Genomic DNA, 17,661 nt, shown 5'->3' on the forward strand with positions numbered 1-17,661 from the left:
GATTCCCACATCGGTGCATGGACAGGCAGACTAGAAGTGCTCAATAAGGCAGAAACAGGCGAACAGAGAAGGCATGGGCTGAAGCTGCAGCGGGAGATAGCATGGCAGATGACCGGAGCTCTGGCATGTCGATCCAGCAGTCAAAGGAGCAGCTGATAAAAGTTATCCAGGAGGGCTTCGCGAAACAGAAGCAGGACCGCTTGGACCCGATTAAAGAGTCAATTGCCAAGCTGGAGCTTAGATTGGATGCCCAAGATCGGGGGATCCAGAAAGTAGAGAAGGCGCTGGCTGACCAGGAGGAACATCAAACTGCAGTGGAGTTGGAAGTGGGGCTGCTGAGAGACCAGCAGAAAAGGCTCCTGGAGAAGGTGGAGGACCTAGAGAATAGGTCCCGCCGGCAGAACTTGAGAATCGTTGGGCTCCCGGGGGGGGTCCGAAGGAGCGGATGCTGGGGCATACATAGCAGGCATGTTCGAGAAGCTGCTGGGTGATGGGGCATTCCCCCGACCCTTGGAGGTGACAGGGCTCACAAATCGCTCACGAGGAAGCCGCAAATGGGAGACCCCCCCCCGGGCAATGATGGTGAGATTCCACAGGTCTTTGGACAAGGAGCGTATTTTACAGTGGACCAAGCAGACAAGGAGCTCTAAATGGGAGAACAATATCCTGCGGATCTATCAGAACCTGAGTGCGGAGGTGGCCAGGGGAAGAGCGGTCTTCAACCAGAATAAGGTTGATCCTTTTTAAGTAAAAGGTGAAGTTCAGGCTGTTGTATCCGGCCCGTCTCTGGGTCACGTACGAGGAGCAACATTTTTATTTCGAGTCGCCTGAGGAAGCGCTGGTTTCGCGAAAAGTAAAGGACTGGTAGCGGACTGAGAACTTTGAACTTTGCTGCAACATTCATGTTTAAAAAAAGTTTCTCATTTTTAGTTTTGTAGACGTTATTTGTAATGCCTTCTGTATCGATTTGGGGCCAGGTGCAGAGCTGAGTGAGTTAAAGTTTATATTTGCACTGTTGGGGGATGGAGGTGTGTTTGGTAGATGCTGGATCTTTTGCTTGAACTTGTCTTTGTTTTGCGGTTTTATTTTGTCGGGCAATTATGTTGGGATTATTTCTCATTTGAATATGTGTGTCTAAACAGGGGGGAGGGTGGGGGGGGAACAATAGGTGGGAGAATGTCTGGCGCCAGGGGCGGGGGGGCACCAAGCTAGCTGGGCGGGCTAGCTTACGGAAGCGCAGTGGGGGGTGAGCAGATGTTAGACTTATCGACAGGATCGATTTACATAGGGGAGTTACATGGGGGGGAGGGGAAAATGTTCTGCTGACGAGGGAGGGACCTTTGCTGAGGGACAGAGAGGAGATCGGGGGCGGAGGCTGCCTGGGGCGGGCTGGTGGAGGAGTAGGGCGTGGGCTGGCGACTGGCCCAAGAAGTGGATGGTTGATCGGTGAAGGGGAGGGCGATGAGGCCCCCAACTGGGCTGATCACCTGGAATGTACTAGGGCTAAATGGAACAGTGAAGAGGGCACGCGTGTTCGCGCATCTGAGAGGACTGAAGGCAGACGTGGTAATGCTACAGGGGATGCACCTTAGAGTAGCTGACCAGATTAGATTAAGGAAGGGATCAGTCGGACAGGTTTTTCACTCGGGACTGGACTCGAAGACTAGAGGTGTCGCGATCCTGATCAACAAGCGAGTGGTGTTTGAGGCGGGAAGAATAGTTGTGGATGTGGAGGGTCGGTACATCATGGTCAGTGGGAAACTGGAGGGGGTGCAGGTGGTACTAGTAAATATGTATGCACCATTTTGGGACGATGTGGAGTTTATAAAGAGGATGCTGGGGAAGGTACCGGACCTGGATTTGCATAAGTTGGTCATGGGAGAGGAATTCAACACAGTTTTTGACCCTGATTTAGATCAGTCAAACTCAGAAACGGCAGGGTGCCAGCAATGGCAAAGGAACTAAAAGGGTTCATGGAGCAGCAGATTGGGGAGGGGGGGGGGGGGGGGGGGGGGGGGGGGGGGGGGGGGGGGGGGGGGGGGGGGGGGGGGGGGGGGGGGGGGGGGGGGGGGGGGGCGGGGGGTGGGGGTTAGACCCATGGAGATTTGGGCAGCCAAGAGTGAAGGAGGTCTCCTTCTATTCACACGTGCATAAAATGTACTCCCGGATTGATTTTTTTATTCTGAGCAGGGCTCTACTGATGGGGGTGGTGGACACGGGGTACTCGGCGATTACAATCTCAGATCATGCCCTGCATTGGGTTGACGTACAGGTTAATAAAAACAGTGACCAGCGCCCGCACTGGAGGTTAAACATGGGACTTTTAGCTGACAAAGAGGTGTGCGGGCGGCTGAGGAAATGTATTCAGAACTACCTGGAAGTCAACGACACGGGGGAAGTTTCAGCAGCGGTGGTCTGGGAGGCATTGAAGGCGGTGGTTAGATACGGGCCCACAGGGAGAAGGTAGACAGGGTAGAGACGGACTGACTGGTAAAGGAGATATTACAGGTCGACAGGAGGTATGCGGAGACCTCAGAGGCAGGGCTTTTAAGGGAACGGCGGAGACTACAGGCGGGATTTGGCTTGTTAACTACAGGCAGGGCTGTAGAGCAGCTGAGGAATGGGAGGGGGGGGTGATCTATGAGCATGGAGAGAAGGCAAGCAGAATGCTTGCACAGCATCTTAGAAAAAGGAAGGCAGCCACGGAGAAAGGGAAAGTAAGGGATGGGGACGGGAGCCTGGTTGGAGACTCAGCAGGGGTGAATAAGGCATTTAAGGAGTTTTATTGGAGGCTGTATGGGTCGGAACCCCCAGCTGGGCCAGAGGTGATGAGGCACTTCCTAGGAGGGCTGAATTTTCCGAAAGTGGACGGGGAGCTGAGGGAAGGGCTGGGGGCCCTAATCAGGATGGAAGAGATAGCGGAGGGTCTGAAGGCCATGCAGGCAGGTGAGGTCCCGGGGCCAGATGGGTACCCAGTGGAGTTCTATAAAAAGTTCTCTGAGATATTGGGGCCGCTGTTAATGAGGACATTCACTGAGGCAAGGGAGAGATGGGTGCGTCCCCCGACGATGTCACAGGCCACGATTTCGCTGATCTTGAAGTGGGACAAGAACCCGGAGCTGTGTTGGGTCCTACAGGTCGATATCCCTATTGAATGTGGACGCCAAACTGCTGGCCAAAATTTTGTCCTCTAGGATTGAGGACTGTGTGCTGGACGTTATGGGGGAGGACCAGATGGGGTTTGTTGAGAGAAGGCAGTTAGTGGCCAATGTAAGAAGGTTGTTAAACGTGATCATGATGCCCCAGAAGGTAGGGAGGTGGAGGTAGTGGTCGGAATGGAAGAGAAGGCTTTTGATCGAGTGGAATGGGAATATCTGGTGGGAGGCACTGGGACGGTTCGGATTTGGACGGGGCTTTATTGACTGGGTCAGGTTGCTGTATCAGGCTCCTGTGGCGAGCGTACGGATGAATAGGACAACATCGGATTATTTTAGACGGCATCGGGGGACGACACAGGGATGCCCCCTCTCCCCACTCTTGTTCACGTTAGCCATAGAGCCACTGGCAATTGCACTGAGAGCCTCAAGGGGCTGGTCCAGGGAGGGAGTGGAACACAGAGTCTCGCTTTATGCAGACGACCTGCTCCTGCATGTATCGGACCCAGCAGAGGGGACGGAAGAAATCATGAGGATTCTGGCGGAATTTGGCCGGTTTTCGGGGTATAAACTAAATATGGGGAAAAGTGTAATGTTTGCGGTCCAGGCGAGGGGACAGGAGAGGCGATTGGAGGAGCTGTCGTTTAGAGTAGTGGGGGGAAGCTTTCGATACCTAGGCATCCAAGTGGTATGGGAATGGGAACAGCTGCACAAACTAAATCTGGCCCGACTAGTGGGCCAAATGAAGGACGATTTTCAGAGGCAGGACGCGCTCCCCTTGTCACTAGCTGGGAGGGTGCAGACAGTGAAGATGATGGTTCTCCTGAGATTCCTGTTTGTGTTTCAGTGTCTCCCCATCTTTATTCCACGGTCCTTTTTTAAACGGGTCAACAAAGTGATCACTGGCTTTGTCTGGGCGGGCAAGACCCTGCGAGTAAAAAAGGTAATGCTTGAGCGGAGTTGGGGAGAGGGTGGGCTGGCGCTTCCAAATTTTAGTAACTGTTACTGGGCGGCGAAGACAGCCATGATCAGGAAGTGGGTGGTGGGGAAGGGTCTGCATGGGAGAGTATGGAGGCGGCTTAATGCAAGGGCACCAGCTTGGGGGCGTTGATAACGGCGCCTCTGCCGTTCCCGCCGGCACGGTACTCCACCAGCCCCGTAGTGGTGGCGGCCCCGAGAGTCTGGGAGCAATGCAGGAGACATGTGGGAGCGGAGGGAGCTTCGGTCTGGTCTCCAATCTGTAATAATCACCGGTTTGCCCCGAGAAGGATGGATGGGTGATTTTGGAGATGGCAGAGAGCAGGGATTGAGAGTATGAGGGATATATTTATAGAGGGGAGCTTTCCTAGTCTGAGGGAGCTGGAGGAGAAATTTTGATTGGGAAGGGGAAACAAATTTAGGTACCTGCAGGTGCGGGACTTCCTACAGAGGCAGGTTTCAACATTCCCTCTCCTACCACCAAGGGGGATACAGGACAGGGTAGTTTCCAGAGTGTGGGTGGGAGAAGGGAAGGTCTCCGACATCTACAAGGAACTCATGGGGTCAGAGGGGACGCAAACGGAGGAGCTGAAGTGCGATTGAGAAAAGGAGCTGGGCAGAGAGATGGAAGATGGTCTCTGGGCGGACGCGTTGAGAAGAGTTAACGCGTCCACAACATGCGCCAGTCTCAGCCTGAAACAGTTTAAGGTTGTTCACAGGGCATGACAGTGGCCCGGATGAGCAGGTTTTTTGGTGCAGAAGAGAGGTGTGCAAGGAGTGCGGGTGGGCCAGCGAATCATGTCCAACTGTTTTGGTCATGTCCAAAGCTTAGGGGATTCTGGCAGGGGTTTGCAGATGTCATGTCCACGGTGTTGGCACCGAGTCCAGAGGTGGCAATTGTCAGGCTGTTAAAAGATCCGGGAATCTAGAAGGCGAAAGAGGCAGACCTTCTGGCCTTCACTTCCCTGGTAGCCCAGAGACGGATATTATTAACTTGGAGGGACTCAAAGCCCCGGAAGTCGGAGACCTGGCTATCTGACATGGCTTGCTTTCTCTATCTGGAAAAAAAATCAAGATCGCCTTGAGGGGGTCAATGTTAGGGTTTGCACCATTCATCGACTTCTTTGCAGAAAATTAATCGTCAGCAGAAGGGAGGGGGGTTAGCTTAGTTTAAGTAGGGGGCGAATAAAGATGGGATATGTAAGGCAGGAAGTTGGCTTTTGCACTATGTTTATAAATTCATGTACATTGTTTATTTTGTTGTTGTTGTAAAACCAAAAATACCTCAATAAAATGTTTATTTAAAAAAAAAATCCCTGGCCAAGGGTAGGGTTACAATCAGGTGTGATGGTGTCCTTCTGAACTTCCTACAAACCTCACAGCTAACACTAACCTCTTCTATCAGCTTAGTATCATCTTCATCGCTTACCCCTGCACCCTTTAATACATTTTTCAGCCTCCGAGGAGATGGATTTGTAAATTGCCTTTGCAGTTTCAATTCAATGCGCCTTTTATCAACTAAAGTCCCATTTCCAGCTGCTAATAACACTTCCTTAACAACTGCACCCAAAATATTATTTGTCAGTGATGGAATACAATAGTGTCCCGACTGTGTAAATTCTAAGTCCACAGTCTTTCCAAAAACTGTTGCTTCATCCTGTTCCATATCCAGTTTCATGTGTGATTTCTTCATCGATGGTCTGGTCAGAAGCAAAGGTATCGCACTTGATGCAACATCTGTGCGAATGAAATTATTCACTCCGGCAATAATAGTAATCTTTATTATTGTCACAAGTAGACTTACATTAATACTGCAATGAGGTTACTGTGAAAAGCCCCTAGTCGTCACATTCCGGTGCCTGTTCAGGTACACTGAGGGAGAATTCAGAATGTCCAAATTACCTAATAGCACATCTTTCGGGATTTCTGGGAGGAAACCGGAGCACCCGGAGGAAACCTATGCAGACATGGGGAGAATGTGCAGACTCCTCACAGATAGTGACCCTGGCCAGGAATCTAACCTGGGACCCAGGTGCTGTGAAGCCATAGTGCTAACCACTATGCTACTAGAACACCACTCTTTTCAGTGAATTCAGGATATTATCATCCCCAAACCCGAAACTTGTGGAACTTTCAAATTCTTTAACCTTGTTACGATTTTCAGCATTTAAAGAGTCCAGGTAACATTTTAACCAGCCAATTCCACACACTGTAGATGTGCAGCCACTGTCCAAAACAGCACAATTGAAGGACTCTGCAAATAACACTCTCATTACCAGAGTAAAACTACTCATTAATAGGACAATGCCTTCTTTCTGGTCATTATCTTTTTCCTCTTCTGTGTCATGTGTAGCTTCAAACACTCTATCCACTTCAAACACTCTATCATAACGTGTTGGGCAGTTGAAAGCATAATGAAATTGAGAGTCACACCGAAAACATCGATTTATCATACTCCAGGCATTTCTGGGGCTCATTTTCCTATTTCCATTCTCGATGTCCCTCCTCCTGTTATAGGTTTTAAATGGGTTTCTGTCCTCATCATTCTCCTTCCATGCACTCGCAGGCTGTTTGTAACCGCACAATCTCTCCATCATGTCAATAGTGTATCTTCCACATTCTGCTTTATTGCTGACTGACCCATATGTGTCATAAGAGCCATTGGAATTGAATATTTCCCCAGAAACCTTTTTTAAGGCTTCTATCATTTGGTCGTAAAAGGTATCACTATCTGTAAACTTAACTCCTGTAAAAATCAGGAGCCAACCATATTGGTCACCCAAGCACAATCCAGTAACTTAAATGCCAACACAGCCTGTGGAAATTCCAGGCAGTGTTTTTCCAGCCTTTTGTATAGTCTGCTGAATTCCATTATATACTCCTCATTGGAAATATCCTCTGTTTTCCAAAATCTATCAAATTCTGACCAGGCTTTGTAAGTACTTAATAAGTCATCCTTTTGATAAATCTTATCCATGAAGCTCAATAGAGTCTTCAGACCTTCTTCCGAGTGCAACTGTTCCAATTCTAGTTCAAAAAACACTTTGCTTCAGATTTTACTCTCATAAGGTAGAGAAAGAGCCAATGCCATACCTTGTTTCTTTTCTCCCAAAACAGTTACCTCAGTCCACATGACAACTGCACTTCTCCATTGGTCATACGAACCCCTTTCAGAAAATAATGGTGGATAGTCGTATCCTGGCATCTTTATTCGAGGTTCAGCCATATTTAATTTTTCTTCTCACTCACTCCTCGATTGCTGGAGAATTTTTCATTCTTTTACTGGAAAAGTTGTATTTTCCAACCCTTTACTTTTGCCCATCTGAAAATGAAAAAATGAAAATGAAAATCGCTTATTGTCACAAGTAGGCTTCAAATGAAGTTACTGCGAAAAGTCCCTAGTCGCCACATTCCGGCGCCTGTTCGGGGAGGCTGTTACGGGAATTGAACTGTGCTGCTGGCCTGCCTTGGTCTGCTTTCAAAGCCAACGATTTAGCCCTGTGCTAAACAGCCCCTTGCTAGCATTCTGCTTCCATCTTCTGCTACCATTGTTAGTTTTGGGCTGCTGTTGAGTCAAGAGTTAAGATTTCTGCTTCTTTCACAAACACCTTTATTTTTTTCCTTGAACACACGCCATATAAAACTCTATCACAACACAAAGTGCCACTTGCAACCCCTTTACAGATCCATGTCAATTATTGGATACTTAACATCAATTTGATATGTAATTGGAATGTCTCTCACCCCATTCCTAACAATGCCTGACCCAACGTCTCCAGCAGTACTCCTTCACCACTGCATCCTCAAACATCTCCACCAACAGCAGTGGCACTTATCCAAGAACTTCTTATAATACTCCACTGGGAAACCATCCAGCACCGGTGCCTTCCCTGTCTGCATCAACCCTATTGCCACCCGCACTTCCTCCACCCCCACAGTGCAATGACTGCCACAATGCAGTAACCCTCTCAGCATCATACCCCCCTCCAGAGCAGTCCAGGTACTTGAAGTGCATCTTCAGGATGCCAAGCACCGCTCGATCACACCCCTGGTTGCTGCATGGGCGTCGCTGTAGCGGATCTCCGCATTGGACTATGTCATCAGCCAGAGCTGCAGTGGATAACCCCAGTCGCCCAGGGGTTGTGCCTTGAAGAGCCCGGGAATCGACATGTGTGCCAGGATGACGGCATCGTGCATCTGATGATCACACACCAGCTGCATGTTCATCGAGTAGAACCCTTTTCATTTTGTGTAGAGCGGCTTATCATCTACAGGTGATCGTAGGGCAACATGCATCCCGTCGATCACAACCTTACCCCAAAGCATCTTAGCATGGAGGCAAACCCTGCTGCCTGGCATCCCTGTGGGCTCGGTCCACATTGAGCTGGATATATTGTGCCAATTGGGCATTAGGGCCTCCGAGACAGCGAATGTGCACCTGTGCACCAAGCTGGGTGAGATCCCGGACAAGTTCCCACTCGGTGCCTGGAAGAACCCAGTGGCGTAAAGGTTCAGGACGATCGTAACCTTGACGGCCAACAGGAGCGGGTATCCTCCTTCATTCCCCCGCAGTGTCAGCTGTGCCATGATCTGGCAGATATATTGCAATGTCCCCCTACTCAGCCAGAGTCTTCGACAGCACGCCCGCTCCGACAGATCCTCGAATCACAGGCGCTGGCGGTACAAGCGAGGCCTCCTGCGTGCCTCATTTGCACCACCTCCTCCTCGGCCTGTAGCTCTCCATCATCACGGGCCGCCTCCTGTTCCGCAGCTGCACACTCTGCTGCTGCATGCTCCACTTCTGCAGCTTCCCCTCCTCGAGCAGCTCCAGCTCGTACAACCACTGGGCATCCCAGGAGGAAAGCCACATTTGCTGGTTGAATTCCAATATCCATTGAATGCAGGGGGTGAAAGGCTGACATGTTAGCATGGTGCATACCCCCATGCCAACCAGATCCAACGGGGTACAGGTCGGCCCTGATTGGCACTGCAGACTCTGCCCCTGGATGCCCCCCTATCCCCTCTTCTCTGCGCCCCCGACCCCGTCGATGACCGCCACTGTGAGGGCCTCTGGCCCAAGCACCCGACCCAGCTGCCAGGGGTACTGTCGGCTGGCACTGCCCTTGCCAGCGGTATGCTTCGTGGCCCCCATCTGGCACTGTAGGGGGCTACTGTGACGTTGCCCTGGGTGGGCCACATGATGTCCCGTTGATGGGTGCTGGCTGGTGGGGGTGGGGAGGTATGGTAGAGTGTGGGGTGGGGGCATCCTGCAGACCAGGGAGGCCCTCATCCTCGTACACTTCTTATCGGACGGGACTTTGTTTGTCATCTCACTGCATCTCCCCCTTCCGTTCACCTCCTTCCTCCACCCTTCCCCATTTCCTTCCTTCCCTACTCTCCCTCCTCCCCTCCCTTTCCCCCCCATTCCCCCTGCCACTTTGCCCCATTCTTCCCCCTCACCCCTTCTATTCACCATTCCCCACTCTCCCCTTCCCTCCCACCCTCTTCCTTCCCCCTCACCCCTTCCTTCCCCATTTCCCCTAACCCCTCTCCCCTTTCCTTCACCTCCATTCCTGCCCCCACCGGAATAACCTGTTTCACCCTCCAAGGGTCTGTGTTGATGAGGATGATGAGCCTGTGTTGTCACTGTCAACGGGCCAATATACAAGGCAATGTTGTGTTATGTTATCTTGTGTACATAAGAACATAAGAACTAGGAGCAGGAGTAGGCCATCTGGCCCCTCGAGCCTGCTCCGCCATTCAATGAGATCATGGCTGATCTTTTGTGGACTCAGCTCCACTTTCCGGCCCGAACACCATAACCTTTAATCCTTTTATTCTTCAAAAAACTATCTATCTTTACCTTAAAAACATGTAATGAAGGAGCCTCAACTGCTTCATTGGGCAAGGAATTCCATAGATTCACAACCCTTTGGGTGAAGAAGTTCCTCCTAAACTCAGTCCTAAATCTACTTCCCCTTATGTAGCAATGATTCGACAGAACTATAGGTGACTAAGTCAGACTGATGTTTTATTTCTGTCTACATGGTTTAGTACCGATACAAATCTTATGCTGTCCAAGTTATTATTGAGTTTCATTCAACTCCCCCGGAACTCGACTTATGTGTGACTGACCTTGTGTATGCCTTATAACCGATGGAAACCATTTCAGACGCCTGAAACGATTCATCAAGTGCCTCTGGCTTCTTTAAGATTGGTACGATATCATTTGTTACTCGTTTGATCAAGAGTTGTTTCTCCGATCTCACTTTTTATTTTGAAGTGCACCATCTCAGAAGTCTCGTCCTTCATAGTGTCCAGCGCGGTCTGGGCATCTCTTGTGACCACCTCGGCATTCTCGCCAAACCACCAGAGCAGTGTTTCTTGGGCGTCTTCATTAAGCCTCTTCCACGTGAGTTCACTTATCTTCCACGTGAGTTCACTTCAGCCATTATCACAGCGGTCTACATCCAACCCCAGGCAGAAGTGAGGAAGGCGCTGGATGAACTGTACACATGTATTTATAAACAAGTATGAAACAGAACATCTGGAGGCCTTGTTCATCATGGCCGGAGACTTCAACAAGGCCAACCTCAAGAGTGTACCGCCAAAATTCCACCAGCACATCTCCTGTCCCACCAGGGGCGACAACACTCTTGACCACTGCTACTCAAACATCAAGGGCGCCTACCATTCCATCCCCCGACCGCACTTTGGGAAATCAGACTGATGTGTTGGGTACGCTGGGTCTATGTGGACTGCGTTTGATGCAGTGTAGAGAGAGACAGGCTTCCAACACTTGAAAAGATGCAACACGATTTTATTGAACAACTAACTATAATACATGCTTAACTGTGGGTTGACACTATGCTGACTTGACTGGAGACCTGAGGCTAACCTGACCAGATTAACTGACTACCACATGGTGCTTGTTCCAGCTGCTGCTCACGAGCTCTGTCTGTTTCAGAGGCTGTATCCCGAGAGAGCGGGAAAACTGGTGCCCTCTGGGTTTATAGTGGCCGTGTCCTGCCTGGTGATTGGCTGCTGTGTTCTGTGTGCTCACTGGTCATCCTGTGTGTCAATCACTGCCTGTCTGCACTCCATCATATACCTGGATGTATATTATGACACAGACCATAAGACGGCGCTCCTTCTCCCGGCATACAAGCAGAAACTCAAGCGGGAGAATCCAGCTAAGAAGGTTGTGCAGTGCTGGTCCGAGGAGACAGAAGAGCTCTTACGTGACTGCTTAGAGACAGTGGACTGGTCCATATTTAAGAACTCAGCAATCAATTTAAATGAGTATGCCACCACCGTCACAGACTTCATCAGCAAATGTGTGGACGACTGCGTGCCAAAGAAAGCAGTATGTACGTTCCCCAACCGGAAACCATGGCTCAATCGCGAGATTGACTCCCTACTGAAGGACAGATCTGAGGCGTTCAAGGCAGACGACCCTGACCTATACAAGAAATCCAGGTACGACCTCCGCAAAGCCATCCGAGATGCCAAGAGAGAATATAAAACTAAGCTAGAGTCACAGACAGACTCTCGGCGGTTGTGGCAAGGACTAAACAACATAACGGGCTACAAAGCGAAGCCAAGCAGTATCTCTGGCAGCAGCGCACCCCTCCCCCATGAACTCAATGCATTCTATGCTCGGTTCGAGCAGGTAACCAACAATTCGCTGTCGAATGCCCCAGCAGTCCATAATTCACTAATCACAGCTTCCGAAGTCAGATCGGCCTTCCTGAAAGTGAACCCGCGGAAGGGACGGGATCCCTGGTCGTGCACTCAGAGCCTGCATGGACCAGCTGGCAGAGGTATTCGCAGACATCTTTAACCTGTCCCTACTCCACTCCGAGGCCCCCACCTGCTTCAAGAAGACCACCATCATACCGGTACCAAAGAAGAACCAGGCAACGTGCCTCAATGACTACCGTCCGGTGGCCCTAACTTCAGTCATAATAAAGTGCTTCGACAGGTAGATCATGAAGCGCATCACCTCCATAATCCTAGAACGCCTTGATCCACTGCAATTCGCATACCGTTGCAACCGGTCCACATCAGACGCCATTTAACTGGCCCTACACTGATCCCTAGAGCATCTCGAAAACAAGGACTCCTACATCAGACTCCTATTTATTGACTACAGCTCCGCCTTCAACACCATAATCCCAGCCAAGCTCATATCAAAGCTCCAAAACCTAGGACTTGGCTCCCCACTCTGCAACAGGATCCTTGATTTTCTGACCAACAGACCACAATCAGTAAGAATAACAACAATACCTCCTCCACAATAGCCCTCAATACCGGGGCCCCACAAGGCTGCGTACTTAGCCCCCTACTCTACTCCCTGTACACACACGACTGCGTGGCAAAACTTGGTTCCAACTCCATCTACAAGTTTGCTGATGATACGACCATAGTGGGCCGGATCTTGAATAATGACAAGTCAGAATACAGGAGGGAGATAGAGATCCTAGTGGAGTAGTGCAGCGACAACAATCTCTCCCTCAATGCCAGCAAAACTAAAGAGCTGGTCATTGACTTCAGGAAGCAAAGTACTGTACACACCCCTGTCAGTATCAACGGGGCCGAGGTGAAGATGGTTAGCAGTTTCAAATTCCCAGGGGTGCACATCTCCAGAAATCAGTCCTGGTCCACCCACATCGACGCCATCACCAAGAAAGCACAACAGAGCCCATAGTTCCTCAGGAAACTACGGAAATTCGGCATGTCCACATTAACCTTTCCCAACTTTTACAGATGCACCATAGAAAGCATCCTATCAGGCTGCATCACAGCCTGGTATGGCAACTGCTTGGCACAGGACTGCAGGAATCTATAAAGCGTTGTGAACACCGCCCAGTCCATCACACAAACCCGACTCCCATCCATTGACTCCATCTACACCACCCGCTGCATGGGGAAAGCGGGCAGCATAATCAAAGACCCCTACCACCCGGCTTACTCACTCTTCCAACTTCTTCCATCGGGCAGGAGATCAGAAGTCTGAGAACACGCACGAACAGACTCAAAAACAGCTTCTTCCCCACTGTCACCAGACTCCTAAATGACCCTCTTATGGACTGACCTCATTAACACTACACCCTGTATGCTTCATCCGATGCCAGTGCTTATGTAGTTACATTGTATATCTTGTGTTGCCCTAGTATGTACTTTCTGTAATTCCCTTTTCTTCCCATGTTCTATGATCATTTGTTGAACTGCTCACAGAAAAATACTTTTCACTGTACCTCGGTACACGTGACAATAAACAAATCCAATCCAATCCCATCCAAGCCCTTCATTACTCCTGCGAAATAAATTTACAAACATCTCATATTCATCTTCTTCTGTCTCACCTTCCACGCCATTACTTTTCGCATCATCTTCAAAGTCATCATATATATCTTCTTAGTATTCATCATCGGATTCAGCATTGTTTGCAATCATTTCTGCTGTAAAATACAACATTGCACTCGGAATTATGCGTTCATGCAGGAGGCAGCCAATTTGAAAGTCAGCATAGAGTTTTGCTGCCAAATATTTGCTTAGCATTCATAGACTCATTGAACATATAGTGCAGAAGGAGGCCATTCCATGCTGTGGAACCTCAGGCGGATGAGGAAATTAAAGATTTTGTCATTCGGTACAGTTTTTGTAACAGTTCTGCGAGTATTTCGACCTTTGTTCTTCGACTTGGTTTTAATTGTTTTCAACGTGACATTTTTCTCTTTCTTCCGGTCGATGTTGAGCTCATCAAAGAATGAAGATTCAAGCTTGTCAGGCCACGATTCCATCTGCTATACTTTTATCGTCACCTCATTTGTAAAGTGCTCATTAGGCTTGAATTTAAACTCCAGAGTGAAGCTCCTTGGCTTTTCATACTCTGAACATTTAACATTCACATCTTGTAGATGCTTTAATATGGGCTCATCATGGACTCATGCCATTAAGTACATACACCTTCTTGAAGACTGTTAATCAGAAATCTGGAATGCTCTTCAGCTCTACCTTTTCTTCATCTCATTTGTCGTCTTCTGCCTGAACTTCTGAAGAATTGTCATCAAATAACTGCCCTAAAATATCTTGCTGGGATCTGTTGAGCTCGGCTAGCCACCCGTCTTCTGGAGCATACAGTCGCTCAACTAAATTCAGGGATTCGCATGCATCCAGTACTTTGGTGGACCCGATTTTCATGTCCACTAAATAAAACAGTAACTTGTATGTTGTGCCTTGTATGCAGAGCTCAGGTTCACATTTACCGAACATCTCCATCTTTTTTGTACTGGCGGTCGCAGCCGATCAACGACTTCCAGCTGAGTGTCCAGCTTGTGGAAAGCGGACCGATTGAGGAGGTTGGTTCTCGTTCGAATGTCGAAGTCTCATCGTACCAATGAGTCATTTAATAACACCGTCGTTTTACACCTGGTTCTGATGGCATCAGGTTTGTCCTTACCACAGTCGTTAGTTTTTGAGATTATATCTTCATCTTTATGTGTTGGACTCTTCTGGTCCTTTGTTGCGATGAGATCGATGAAGAACTATTCGTCTGGAGACATCTCATCCACCACGTCAACTTATCTGATTTGGTCCACTGGAGGACGCGAGAAACACAGTTTTACAAAATGACCAACACGGCCACATTTGAAACAAACTTCTTCAATGGCCGGACATTGCTGTGGGCCATGTTGATTGCCACATTTCTGGCACAAGGTGGCTGCTCCTGTTGGCCACTTAAAATGGCAGCCCGCACTGAGACCACATTTCTTCCTGACGTGCTGCACAGCACCAATGGCTCTGGCGTCTTCCCTCAATGTTGGCGCCAAAATGTTTAGAGCTGAATGTGCTGTTTTGCTGTGCAGCACCTCACTCGCATGGCACAGCTTAGTTGGCATTGTCAGCCCTCGGACTCCCTCGGAGCAATAGGGTGTCCTCTCCCACCTCCACAGTGTCCAACAGCCTGGCCAGGTTTGCATCACCAAAGCGTGAAGCAGGCCTACATGGTGCCATGGCCACGAGCTGAGTGGAATGTGTTCAGAGGGAATATTTATGAACAGCTTCGCCTTGTCTGCAGGAGGTTGCCCGGCACCATCCAGGCGAATCAGCTGTCGTGATGGCAAGCTCCAGTGTGGGCACTATTTCCGGCACTAAATACCGGCAGCAGTCTTGTCGGTCCGGTCATCAGGGAGCACCCGGGAAGTTCGCCCACTACGGCACTTAGAACTTCCCCTGGGGCGGCATGGTGGCGCAGTGGTTAGCATTCTGCCTCATGGTGCCAAAGACCCGGGTTTGACCCCATCCACGGGTCACTGTCTGGATACAATTTACACATTCTCCCCGTGTCTGCGTGGATCTCATCCCTTGTTATGTTTGGTCCTGTGTATTTTCAAAGGAGATCACCAAACACTCCGACTTGTCCAAACCATAATCCTTTATTGAGTCTCGTGTGGTAAGATAGTAATCTGATACAGAGCACGTTATCATGGAGTCTGCTAACTACTCCTCTCAAAATTGCACAAAACACTGTTCATTCACATGTATGTCTTATGACCCTCTCTATCATTTTCTGAAGATGGCTGCATAGGTCTCTCTTTATGTCCGAGTCACAGGTCACTCGACCTTGGTCTAGAGACTGCATGTTCCGCCACCTGCTGGTTGGAGGTCGCATACCACCCAACTATGAAATAGCCCATAGGGATATCACCACACCCCAATAACCCAGGGATGTGCAGGGTAGGTGAATAGGCCACGCTAAATTGCCCCAAAATTGGAAAAAAAAGAACTCTTCCGTTAAAACCCACCCAAATTGTCCAGCAATTTCAGACACAGAAAAGGTATGCCATGTGTTGTAAATCACCATAGCTTGTTGGTTGCTTTGCATCACACTGCTGTTCATAGCTCACTCTCAATCTCCGTGTTAGTTTTCCGAACTTGCTGGATTTGCGTATTGAACGCAGATTAAATTTACCATAGAAAACTAGTGCTAGTATTTCAGAGCATAAGTACCATTTGATTGAAGTTATAATTGTTAATGCAATGCCAATCAATTTAAAAATTTGACAGTTCTGAATACTCACGTCTCATTCTACTTCAATGCATTCCTTCCAATTTTCTTAATCATTTATCTTATTTTCTTCTATTCTCTCATTCTTTCTCTACCTATACTCAATATGCTGCTTTCTTCAATTTTAGTTTGGTTTAGTGGCCTGAATTGCCTCATTCTCTGTAATATGATACTACTATTCTATGAAGGGGGAGCATTGGAAAGTGGTGCAAAGTAATACATTTACTGTGGTGTAATAAATATATCAACATTTTCAAAAATACACATGCAGTCTCTCAGTGAACGAAAAAGGTGTTCTCTTTCTCTAGCTCCTCTTCTTAGTTCAATCCCTGTATATTCAGCAGCAATAGTAGCACACTGCACAATTCCAGTTCTGACTTTTGAAGTACTCATGGACAATGACTTCTGGTTGTTCAAGACCATGCAGGTCTTTCTAAAGACTACATCTACTGCACAAGTGCAGGGCAGACTGGGTAAGCAGAAGATGCAGCACGTAGGGTAATGTAAGGCGATAGACATGTTGGTGTGAGTCACCCAGATTCTAAACGTTATCTTCCTTCTCTCTCCATAGGTGCTGTCAGACCTGCTGAAATTGTTCATTATTTTCTGTTTTTGTTTCAGATTTGTAGTAATTTGCATTTATATTATCATAATGTGAATGGAGCACATTAGCAAGGCAGAGTGAGGGGAAGGTGCACCACAACATGTATTTGAATCTGCAACTTAGCTTACCTTTTCTGTTCTGCTTGGCCATCAAAATTCTTTTGCACTGAAATCATATCTACATAGTAACACTTTTTCTATTGGCTTCTTTTGTAATCTCCTGTCACTCATTCTTTTTAATGGCTGCAGGTTTCTTTCTTCCTTTGCTGAGAAACTGAGCCTACTTTCTTGCCCTTACTGAACCTATCCTATACTGACACATTATCGAATATGGGCACAATATGGGCTTTCTTTCCATTACTTTTCTTCTAGTTCTTCCAATGGAATGTACAAAATTCCAAACTTCCTTTACCATGCATCTGTGAATTAGGCCTTTAAATTGCCGAGCTGAAATCAAAATATGCAAGTCTGTGTCAAGCCCATTCATGCAAAACCCACTCCTAAAATTGTAATGGGGCAATCTTGTTGAAATCAGAAAGTGCCATGTGTCCCACAATGGCCCTCATTTGTTGCCCACAATTAGCAATCCTCTAGGCTCTGATCCTATCCTATCGAGCCCATATTAGCTGTCGTAATGGTGGGAGCAATTAATAACAGAAAATGAAAAGATTGACAAAATAAATAATAGCCTGGAAACCTGAGGTTTCCCACAAAATGCAAATAGGGAATGATCTCTGCACCTTAATGGATTTGCACCAGGTGCACAGAATGTGCTTGGGGCCTCACTACCTTAAAATCAGCAAACTGCAGGTACCTAATAGACGTCCCTTGGCAGTCGGATTGGGTCAATGT

General features: G+C 48.4%; 1 protein-coding gene across 4 annotated transcripts in view; it reads left to right on the forward strand.

Moving 5' to 3' along the window:
* Positions 1-17,661, forward strand: part of LOC119967483 (transient receptor potential cation channel subfamily A member 1-like) — a 645,844-nt gene that overhangs the window by 466,398 nt on the left and 161,785 nt on the right. The gene's annotated exons all lie outside the window — the stretch shown is intronic.

This window comes from Scyliorhinus canicula, chromosome 1 (assembly GCF_902713615.1).
Source record: "Scyliorhinus canicula chromosome 1, sScyCan1.1, whole genome shotgun sequence".
NCBI classification, from domain to species: Eukaryota; Metazoa; Chordata; class Chondrichthyes; order Carcharhiniformes; family Scyliorhinidae; genus Scyliorhinus; species Scyliorhinus canicula.